The sequence below is a fragment of the Lactuca serriola genome, chromosome 5 (genome assembly GCF_051521515.1).
Source record: "Lactuca serriola cultivar US96UC23 chromosome 5, Lser_US96UC23_V15, whole genome shotgun sequence".
NCBI lineage: Eukaryota > Viridiplantae > Streptophyta > Magnoliopsida > Asterales > Asteraceae > Lactuca > Lactuca serriola.
In genome coordinates this window covers 335,272,170-335,284,552 of record NC_136412.1, presented here as the reverse complement: position 1 = coordinate 335,284,552, position 12,383 = coordinate 335,272,170, and the positions used below count along the sequence as shown (strand labels likewise).

Genomic DNA, 12,383 nt, shown 5'->3' with positions numbered 1-12,383 from the left:
GAAGATGTTCAGCTCGTGGTTGATCCATATCGGTTCTTGAAAATCAAAATGGATTTCACACCAAGATGATGTATATACATTTTTTTATCTTCACGTACTCTTTTATTCTCGATTACCTTCATCATCTAAAATGTAGACCTTCAGCTGATAAACAACACTGCAACACAGGAAATGGTATGTATGAAGAATATACGACTTTCTGCAAATTGTGATTTGTTATTACAATTTTGGTAAGTTATATTATTATAATATTCACTAAATCCTACTAGCTGAAGAATGTTGCTTACGGTATATACGTATTTCTTATATGCTACATATAGTTTTATATTAGTGTATGAAATGATTTATGACACTTTAATTAATCTACCATGCATGTGTTTTCTAGGTCCTAAGCTTTGTTTCTTGTGCAACAAATAAGCAACCAAAGGAAGCAACTAAAACTTGTAAAGATAAGTCACTTTAATTGTTCTATGAGTACCATTACTTCTACTCGATTCTTTTTTTCTATCATTGATTTCTCTACATATTGACTGAGTATGATTCTTCATTTCTCCATTCTTGATTTGGTTTTGATGAGTCACAAAGTTGTCCCATTACAAGGTCTGTTGTAAAATCTAATAGAGTGTCTGGTGTGTTTAGATGGTTTTGAAAATGTATTTCTGATTCTGTCAGCAGCCTTATAATTAACCAATTTGATCAGATCACAAATTTCTTTTTGTGGGTATGTGATAGTGGAAGACTTTTTTTATATGATTCTAATCTTAATTGTAAGTTAATATTGGCTACCAACAACATTGCCATTGTTGTTGGTTATTGTTAAGCTCACATAATCTGCCACATTTATTAATTTGTACCTTGTCTGTTATTATTCTTTTTGTGGCTATTTGATAGAAGAATAACTGGAGCAGTCTGGAAAAAAAAAAGCTAAATGACTCATCATTAATTATATGATGTAGATGCCAAGGTAAAAAGCCAAACTATACATTGCTATCTTACTTACACTATGTTCTGTGCCACTGAGAGTGAATGGTTTGGTAATTATTTATCCTGTTAAAAGTGATGATAAATTAAATTCTCTAATTTTCTTTCTTTTGAGGGTTTTAGTAATATATACACACTGTTACAGAGGGCCACAAAGCTGGTGAACATATTTGAAGTAAAATAGACAGGTGTGGATTTATACAAATAATAAAGTTTGGACAATTTGGTCATTTTTAAGAATTCAATAGTGTGGCTGTTGAGGTTAATTATATAAGATGATCTAGTTTTGCTATGTGGGTATGCTGGTATTGAATGGCTGTGGACTGTGGTGAGAGGCGGGAGAAATCGGTGTAAGATAGTCATCAACCTTACTTTTATAATTTATTTCTTTATTAACTTTTCAACATTTACTCTTCTGATTCAAGAAGATGGCTCGAAATGATTTTCCAGGAAAATATAAAAATATACCACTTTCAACTATTTTCTGAAAAAGAAGGAAACCATTATAAATGCCAGGTCATCATATTAATGTACTTTTGATGTTGTTCTTGTGGTTTTACCAAATGGTGATGAAGATGATAGATTGATTATAAAGAGAACTTAATTTAATGGAAAAACTTGATATCTCTTTAGCAATTATCCTTTGACATGCATTAATGCAAAGATTGATTGATGCCAAAAGAAATCGTATTGTTGTACTTCAATCACAAATTCAAGAAGTAAGTCCCAACTCCTAACCATTGCAGTTTGTAGTATAAAATCTGTAAGGTTAATTTATAAGTAAAATAGCAATTATCCTTTCTTGATGCTTTTATTGTATTTAAGTTTAATAACTATAACATATAGTAATGGGCAGATGAGTATTAGTTGTTAAATAAGGCATTTAAGCAACATACATTTTGATAATCCCGTCCCACAATCCACATTGCTTTCTTCTTCACATCGAGTTTTAACTTTGAAGGTTCTCAATTGTGAACTTGTGATTGATAATGATTGCCTTCTACGGGTTTAGACTTCTTCTAATCTTCTTCATAGTTACGAATAAATATGACGAAATCAAAAGTTCAAGACATAATCAATTTAATATGTAATCTCTAATCTTGGCGCCAACGATAAGAACATCTATTTTGACTTTTGCACAATTGGTTTTGTGTGGTAGGTTTCATCACTTCATGTGGTATGTTTTAATATGGATGATCTTTGATTCAATCAATCGTGATATCAATATAGTTTTATTTGATTGTTTTTGTTTCTTAACTTAGTGGATAGTTTAGTGTCATATATTGAAATAAGTGTTTTAGATAGTATTAATAATGGTACGATTGTGGACATATATCAAGATATTAGACCGCTTCGGGTATAATTGTAATATCTTTAAAAAAATTGCTTATATGAATCGAACCATTACTAGTATTTTTTTAGCTATGTCATTTTTATCGGGTTTACATAAATAGTGACCCACGTAGGTTGTTGTTCTAGACTCGCCACTGAGCAGGACTACACATTTACATAAATCAATGCTACAACTTTTAACACGTTTGTTAAATAAAAAATTAGAATTTGAGTAAGATATTAGATACCACAAAACTGCTTAATTGATATTTTATAATTTTTTTTTAAAAAAAAAAAAGTTGTCTTGCATTTACTTTCTTACAGGGATAGAAGATATGTCGGTGTTATGTTTGTCCATTGTGATAATTACCAGGTTTCTGAGTGTGTTTAGATACATTACTTTTTATAAAATCTGCCCTAATGTTTATTACGTTAATTGTTTCTCTTCCATTGCTTTGCATTCATATTAATAATATAAGTTTCGTCAAAATCTTTGATCTAGAGTCATGGCATTAATGTGTTAGGTTTACCATTTTTGTTTACTCGATTTTAATCTTATTGGAATATGGGTTGTTATTAGAGGCTCACATTATGATCTGCCACATTTATGTTTTTCTTTTTTTTTAGTTATTATCATCGTCTAACAATTTTTTTGTAGCTATTTGATAGAATAACTAATTCGCGAAGTTGAGAGCACCTACTAATCTAGAGAAAAGCTAAATTACTCACCATTATATTATACATTGTCGTTGCCAAGGTAAGAAGCCAATCTATACTTAATTTGCTGATTACTTAATAATATAAAGTCTCATTCAGAAATTCTACCTTTTATCTTCTTCTTTTTTCTTATAAAGAGCACATGAAGTTTTTTTTACCTATTAAAAAATTGTACTTTGGAATTTGAAACTTATTTGATTTCGGTTACCGGTTATAGCCATCACACTTTCCATTATTTTTTCCTATTAAGACTTTGTAATTTTGATTTCCCATAAGACATTATAGTTTGAAAATCCTACCTACTAGAACATTTTACTTTTATTATTTTTCTTATTAAAACTGAGCAAACTTGTTTGGTTTTTGTTACTAATTATAACATATACTCCCCACTCTTTTTTTCCTATTAAGACTTTGTAATTTAAGTTTAGATGGTGTAGTTTGAATATCTAACTAAGAATAGCATTTTACCTTCACTTATAACATTATACTTTCATAATCATTTGTGGGTTCTGTAACTCATCAACATCCCAGGAGGTTTAACATTGATTTCTAATGATCTTGAATATCAAGAGTTTATAGACATCGCGAATAGGTGTGGAGTACAACTCCTCCGTACATGGACCATTTTGGTACTTATCTGTAGGTATTATTAATACTATGGACGAAGGTGAGTGGAAAACCGCCGTCCAAATCATAGTCGTTCAAACTCCCGTGACTTTAGATCTCAGCCACTTAAACTCCATTATTTACAGTTACTTTGGGCTGTTCTTGTCACGTTGGATCCGACAGCTTCCCTTCCCCCCAGTACATCTTCAACCTCCACAACCAGGGATTAACCGCATAAGTTACGACTCAATTGTGTGTGGAGGTTTATTTAATAGTAAGAAGTATAAGAGTGACACTCCGGATACCGTTCATCAGGCCGTCCCAAGACGATTTGAGGCCCAGGGCAAAACCAAAAAATGTGGCCCCTCAATATTTAGTAATAAAAAACGATAATACGAGTACAGAGGACTTGTTCTTATATATATATATATTGAAAAAAAATGGTTTGTATTTGAAGGACATGAGTTAAAAAACCAATGACAAAACAAAATAAAAAATCCAAAAAATCGAACAATCGAACCATTTTCAAAAACGGTTAGATGTTTGGAAAAAAAAAACAAAAATGTATGTTTGGAAAAAAAAAATCTTATGTTGGTGAAAACTAAAAAAATGAAGAATTACCCGTCTAACCGGTTGGTTAATATGATTTTCGCTAAAAAACCTATAAATAATAGTTATAAAGAAAGCTAAATAGAAAATCTCATATATAAACATGAAATTTATGCATGATAATTGGTCATAAAAAAAAAAGTAAAGTTTTAAATGAAATAAGTGTTTTGGTGGTTTGCCAAAAATCAAAAGCGTCAAGAAAGTACTTCTATAATTTGGATGATTTATGTATAATGAAAAGAAAGTAAGAATAATTCATTAAAAACAATGAAAATAAAAAATCTCATATATAAACATGAAAATTATGCATGATAATTGGTCATAAAAACATTAAAGTTTTAAATGAAATAAGTGTATGGGTGGTTTGTCAAAAATCCAAAAGATTAAAAAAATAATATTTATATAATTATGATGATTTATGTATAATGAAAAAGAATATAAAGACCATTTTTGTAATTTTGATTCCAATTCACCAAGTTAGGACATCGACATCTAATTCAAATGGTATGATTACAATAAGAAAAAAATAATACTCCGTACTACACAGAACAAAATGGGCCTTCTAAGGTAAATGCACAAGAAGACCCGAACATCACAAACTGCGCTTAAAAGAATGTACCATAACCAATTAAACTACTACAATTTTAATTACTATATTAACAAGGCGCGCGTGTGTATATATATATATATATATATATATATATATATATATATATATATATATATATATATATATATATATATATATATATATATATATATATATATATATAGGGTAAAATGAATATATACCTAACAACCTTATATAAGCTTAGGTACCTAACTTCATCAAACTACGTCATTTTGCATTAAATTTTCATTGCAATCATCCAAAGTTCTTAAACTTCATCCCTAAACTTGATTTACTTCAAAATATTTTGGAAATTCATCATTATATTTCTCCTACATCATATCATTTGTAGCGATAGGATATGGAGCCCATCAGACGGTATTCAATAGAAAGACGTGATGTAAAAGAAAGATATTGGTGAAAGTCCAAAGATTTTGGAAGTAATAAAGTTATGGAGTTGAAGTTTAAGAACCTTAGGCAATTACAATGTAAATATGATATAAACCAATGTATTATGGAGTTAGGTACCTAATTATATATATATATATATATATATATATATATATATATATATATATAGAGAGAGAGAGAGAGAGAGAGAGAGAGAGAGAGAGAGTGGTTTAAATAAGAACCACAAAAGATTAAGAACCCTAAGAACCTCATTTAATAACTAAATATATATTGTGAATATTATCAAGTTTGTTAAAATCCTGATTTGTGGCTTTTTGGTAAGAAAATGGCAAAATCGTAATTTTTTTTAGTCTAATACTTCCGTGCATGCATTCATTTATATTTTAACACAAAACTTTTATAAAATACAACTTTATACAGTCCATTTACAGTTTAATACATAAAATTCACAACTTAACATAACTTATTTTACACTAATTCTCAAATTCATAGAAATCAAATCCAAACTTTACCACCAACCACCTGTGCCAACATTGCAACAACTCTTTCTTCCAAATGAGATCTGCATATAAAATCAGACAATGACATGTTAAATACTACATTCATAGTTTAATAAACTGGTTTATTCATCCATTTTGAATTTAATGCAAAATAATTATAAAAACTAAGGCATTCTTACATACTTATATAACATTAAAAATAAATATATTTACAAGAAATTAATACAATTTTTTTTTACATAAATCATTTATCACAGCAACATGTAGTCAATTCATCATTTAATATACTCAATTATCGTTTTATATATAAAATTTAAATCTTAATATAAAAAATTAAAACTTTAATACATAAAAATATCATATTCTTAACTTCAAACATACATTTATACATTTAGATCTAACGGTTGGTGTTTTTCAAAATTTAATGTACATAATATTCACAATTTAAATTTTATATAATTTTGTTAAAATTAGAGAAAATCATATATATGTATAATCATTCTTTCTTCTCATATTTCAGAAGCAAATACAAAATTCATAAAAATTCCAAATCTTAATACAGTCAATTCACAGCTTAATACAATCATTTTACAGTTTAATACATAAAATTCACAGCTTAATACAGTAATTCATAGTTTAATACACAAAATATATATGCACGACTATATTTTTTTAACTTAATAATAACAGTTATATGTTCATATCTAGAGGTATTTTTATCTATTAAATTGTGAATTTATTATACTAAGTTGTGAACAAATTTACAGCTTAACATAACAAATTCATAGTTTAATACAATATATTCACAACTTATTTACAAGTATAATCTCATATTTCAGTGTATGAAAAACTCATTTATATTTTAATACATATATAAGTTATCTCATACTTCATAAGCAAACATCAAAAGAAAAATATATACGTGAATCATAAAAAGGATAACTTATCTGAAATCAACGAAGATGATGAGTGAGAAATAGAAAATATCATTACTCTTCCACTATCGCCACCATTAACACTGCCAAGTACCAGTCTACCATACGTTGCCATCAACCATCGTCACCACAAAGCATCAATGTCAACACCAACAACATTCCCTAAAAAATCAGAAAAGGATTAAAAAAACAAAATTCGCAGTTTAATTCATTATTTCAGACACTAATTCACAACTTAATTTAATATTTCAGACACTAATTCAAAACTTAATTCAATATTTCAAACACTAATTCACAAGTTAGTGCATAAAAAAAACACATTCATAACTTAACTTACATATTCACAATTTAATGCATAAAACATATATTCACGGTTTAATACACTATGTTCACAACTATTTTATAGGTATAAAATTCAAATCTTGATAAAAAAATATATAATTCACAGTTTAATAAAGCATTTTAGGACTCTTTATCACAATTTAATCAAACACCTTGTATGCTCTATAAAAAGATATTCAGATGATCGATTTAAAAAAAAAACTTAAAACTTATAAAAAAATAAATATTCTCATATTAAAATTAATTAAAAAAAGTCATGGATTCACAACATAAAACTTATACTTTTTTATTAATAATAGTTAAAAGTAACATTAACATAACTAAATAATTTATGAAACCTTAAAACATCACAATTTAATCACAAGAACATAATACAAAAAACAATCACACACAAATCATTCATATTTTAACTCAAAGTTAATTAAAAGTTCAAAATTTAATAATTAATTCACAGTTTAAACGACAAATTCACAACTTAAGCTTAATGCGGTTATTCATATTTCTAAACACACAAGTTACAATTTAATACTCAAAATCCATAGCTTAATAAAATCAATTCACAGTTTAAACAGAAATTATACAGCTTAATGCAGTCAATTTACAGTTTAAAACCCAAATATCACAACTTAATACACAAAATTTATAGCTTAATACAATATATTCACAGTTTAATACACACATTATCCATTCACAACCATATTATCAACTTAAAACTCTTAGTACAGTCAATTCATAGTTTAGTACACAAAATTCACGTCTTACTGTAACAAATTCATAGTTTAATACACATAATATATATTCATAGTCATATTCTCAAATTAAAACTTACATATATACATTCATGTATGGAGGCATTTCTATGTACTAAATTGTGAATTTAATATATTAAGCTGTCAATAAAATTCACAGATATAACAAAAAAAATTCACAGTTGAATACAATACATTCAAATCTCATTTACAAGTATAATCTCATATATCATTCACAATTAATACATACATAAATTATCTCATATTTCAAAAGCAAACATCCAAGGAATATATACATGAATCATAAAAGTGGATAACTTATCTGAAATCATCGAAGAAGATGAGTGAGAAATGCAACATATCCTTACTCAACCATCGCTACCACCAACCACACCGCCAACATCCCTCAAAAATTAGATCTGGATAGAAAAATCAAAATTCACATTTTAATAAAACATTTCAAACACTAATTCACAGTTTAAACAGAAAGTTCATAGTTTAATGTAGTAAATTCACATTTTTAAACACAAAAATCATAGTTTAATATAAAAAATTCACAGTTTAATATAGTCAATTTCACAATTTAAATAAATATTCATAACTTAATGCAGTTAATTCAAAGTTTAAAATACAAAAATCATACCTTAATACGTAAAATTCACAATTTATTACAATAAATTTACAGTTTAATACAAAATATATAAATTCACAACAATAATATCAGTTTGAAACTCTTAATACAGACAATTCACAGTTTAAAATACAAAATTCGCAGCCTAATATAATAAATTCACAATTTAAGACAAAAAATTTTTATATACACAGTCATATTTTCAAATTAAAACTTATATTTATAAGTTAATATATAAAGACATTTATATGTATTAAATTGTGAATTTAATATATTAAGTCGTGAATAAAGTTCACAACGTAATAAACAATTCACAGTTTAGTATAAAAAATTCACAGATTAATATAATAAATTCACTATTTAATACACAAAAATTATATATTCACATCATTAATCTCAACTTAAAACAGACATTTATACATTTATATCTATATTTAGATCTATAGGGTAGTGTTCTTTTAAAGTTTATTTGCACAAATATACACAATTTAAATTTTATATATTTTATTCAAAATTAGATAAAATCATATATATGTATAATACTTTTTTCATCTCATATTTAAGAAGCAAAAATAAAATTCACCAAAAAATTACAATTTAATACATTAAATTCACAGATTAATACAATAATTACAACTTAATACAGTCAATTCACAGTTTAATATAGTCAATTCACATTTTAATAAAATCAGTGATGAAATAGGTCAAACATTGTGAAAATTTAATTTGTGAAAATTAATTTAAAAACATACCATATCATTGCTTTTAACACAAATAGACTACATGTTACAATTTTTATTTGATTGAGTTTTTATTTTTTGAAATTATTCCAACTTAAAAAAAATTATATGACATTTTTTAATTTCAAGCAAAACCAACAACATAATTATATATCACCATAAAATTAACATAACTTACTAATTTACCATTTAAATTAGAATAAATATTTAGAACTTAACGATCCATACAATTTTAAAATTAACCATCTAAAATTTATATTAGAGCTAACAAAATTACTACGTCTGCATGCATTACAAATTAAAAATAAACCTAGATGAATGACAAATACCTATATTATAATCAACTAAATAAATGAAATATAAAAAATATATAAATAAAACAAACTATAATTATTTAAATGTTTATTATATCACATAGTAACATTAGTCTATAAAGCTATGACAATGACCATAAAGCGGGGACAATGACTGTATACTTTTGCACTCTGGATATCAAGAGAAATACAAGACTCATAATTGTTTATTTTATAATTCATTCTTTCATTCCCGATGCAATGAAATAGGAGAGAGATAAAGTAGTTTAAAACTTTTAATCGGAATGTTCATATCTTTGATTTTGTTAAAACATTTTATCAAAACAACTGTAACACATAAGTTCTTAGTTTAATAAAACATTTTGAGTTCATAGTTTAATAAAACATTTCGAAATATTCATTTATAGTTTAATAAACAGTTTATCACTCTTGGTTATAGTTTAATAAACAGTTTATCACTCTTGGTTATAGTTTAATAAACAGTTTATCACTCTCAGTTACAGTATTCATATCTAAAAAACATACTTGATTTTTATTGAAGCATTTCATGAAACATTTTGTGTGACAAATTTACAATTTAATAAAACATTTCAGGACTCTTAGAAGGTGTTTGGCTTAGCTTTTGTGGGGCAAAAGTTCTTTTTGTAAAAGGACTTTTTGGAAAATGACTTTTTGGAAAAGTTATTTTTTAAAATGTGTTTGGATTAGTTTTTGAAGAGAAACGTCAAAAGTTAAAGTGGTTGGTTTAACTTTTATATGTAAAATGACAAAAAAGGACATGTTTACATATTTACATTGATTTACTAATCAAAATAGAAAAAATAGATTATCACAACATATCAATTTCACAAAACAATCATCTGTTAACACAAATATAATCCATGAACAAAAAATTTCATCAGCTTCATATTTCATCAATTTCATTAACTGTTAATTCATTTTTCATCAAGTTCACAAAATAACTATTTCACAGCATATTTCAGAAATCAGGAAGAATAAATCACTATTTTAGATGCTATAGAGAAGAACAATTCAAGGAAAATTTCATGACAGTCGCATTTCGCATTCAAATCACATCTAATTACATAAAGAAACTAAATAATCAGAAGGTTCGATCAGAAAAGGGAAGACTTAAAAAGATGGTGCAAGAATCGAACACCGATTTCATATCAAGAAACCGAATTCTAAGAATCTTTTCATCAAACAGATGGTGCACCACCAAGAACAGTCATATATTCAAACACCAGTTTGATAACTAGAAATCAAATTCTGAGTCTTTTAATCAAAAGATGATGCGCCACCAAGAACAGACATGCATTCAAAATTAAAAAGTCAGCAACAAAAAGAATCACAATAAAGATAATAAAAGCAAACCAATCAACCATTTCATCTCCCAATTCAGTAGCAGCAACGTTGAAGAATTCTCGATGACCAGGATGACTTCCACAGAAAACACAAATCAATTTCACAGCAAATCAATTTCACAGCATATCAATTATTTCACAGCACATCATTTTCACAGCAAATCAATTACATAATATCAATTTCAGAAATCGGAAATCAAATGGAAATCGGAAATCGGAAATCAAATGTAACATCATAGATCGGAAATCAAATGGAAATCGGAAATAGACAGGAAGAGATTGCAAATCTGAGATCGGAAATCACATCTGAGATCGGAAATCAAATTGAAAAGAAACAAACCTGATCGCTCGCGGGGTTGCAGTTCGCACGGTGTCGCCGGTGTTGCAGGTCGCCGGCGTCGCCGGTGTTTGTTGCAGGTCAAGATGCGGTCGAGATGCGAGAGGAGTGCGTGAGCGGAGAGAACAAGAAGAAACTGTGATACGTGAATGAATGTGAATGACGTTAATTAGGGTAGGTAAGGGTATATCGGTAATTTCTAATTTTTAGCTGCTGAAAAGTTAAAAAAAAGTTAGGTATACGTGACTTTTCAAAAAGTCTCAAAATAATCTATGGAAAAAGTCATTTATAAAAGTCATTTTTACCTTACCAAACATCTTTTTGGACTTTTTCCAAAAGATAAAGTAAAAGTCATTTTAAAAGGCAAGTCAAACACCCTCTTATTAATAATAGCGCAAAAACATACCTGATTTTCAGCGGTGGCCGACTTCAAATCCAGATCCGGCAAAGGTAGAGCAACGGTGGCTGATTTCAGTTTTCCAACGACATTAGCAACTGTTTTTAGTGGTGATTCATGGTGGTGACTTCTGGATCGATATCTGATTCGTGGTGGTAGTTTTAAGATCCAGATCTGATGTAGATCTAGTGAGGTCTGATGCAAATCTAGTAATTCGCAAAGAGATCAGAGAAGTGGTGGAAGAAGTCGTTGGAAGAGCTGGTAGTGGTGATGTTATCGACAGAGACGACGATAGAATTGCCACCAGCCACTAGGAGAAGGCGAGTTTTCATCCTTTCTCTTCATATCTAACCACAAAACAATTTTTTCGGCTTTATATCTTAGAGCTTGCTATGTTGAAGTCGGCTACCGGAAAAGTTTGAAGAAGCATGAGCCATAGATATGGAAGAAGGTGGAGAGGAAGAAAATTTGTACGGAGGTGGTTGTGGCGGATCTTCACCGGAACTTCATAGATCTGTGGTAGAAAATTGTAGTTCTAGAGATGAATATTGTAAATCTGAGGTGGAAATCACAGATCAGGAACTAATGTGAACTTGTACAACTAATGATGGTAGTTTACCGGTGGTAGTGGATGACGACGGTATACTGAAGATGCAACAAAGAAGAGGTAACGACGGTTCAATCCCGTCGCCGGCGGTGATAAGGTCGCCAGCGGTGGTGGTAAGGTCATCGTCGGCGGTGGTGGTTGTTGTGGTGTTCATAGAGGTGACTGAAGATGGTTGAAGAAAGATTGGTTGAGGAAGATGAG

At 28.3% G+C, this 12,383-nt stretch overlaps 1 long non-coding RNA gene across 1 annotated transcript; it reads right to left on the bottom strand.

Annotated features, from left to right (window-relative positions):
• Positions 1 to 10,454: 10,454 nt before the first annotated feature.
• LOC145055287 (uncharacterized) lies at positions 10,455 to 12,383 on the bottom strand. Its single transcript, XR_013685128.1, has 3 exons — positions 12,195 to 12,383; positions 11,585 to 12,089; positions 10,455 to 11,314 (listed from the first exon to the last, which is right to left on the bottom strand). It is a non-coding gene; the product is annotated as an uncharacterized LOC145055287 (long non-coding RNA).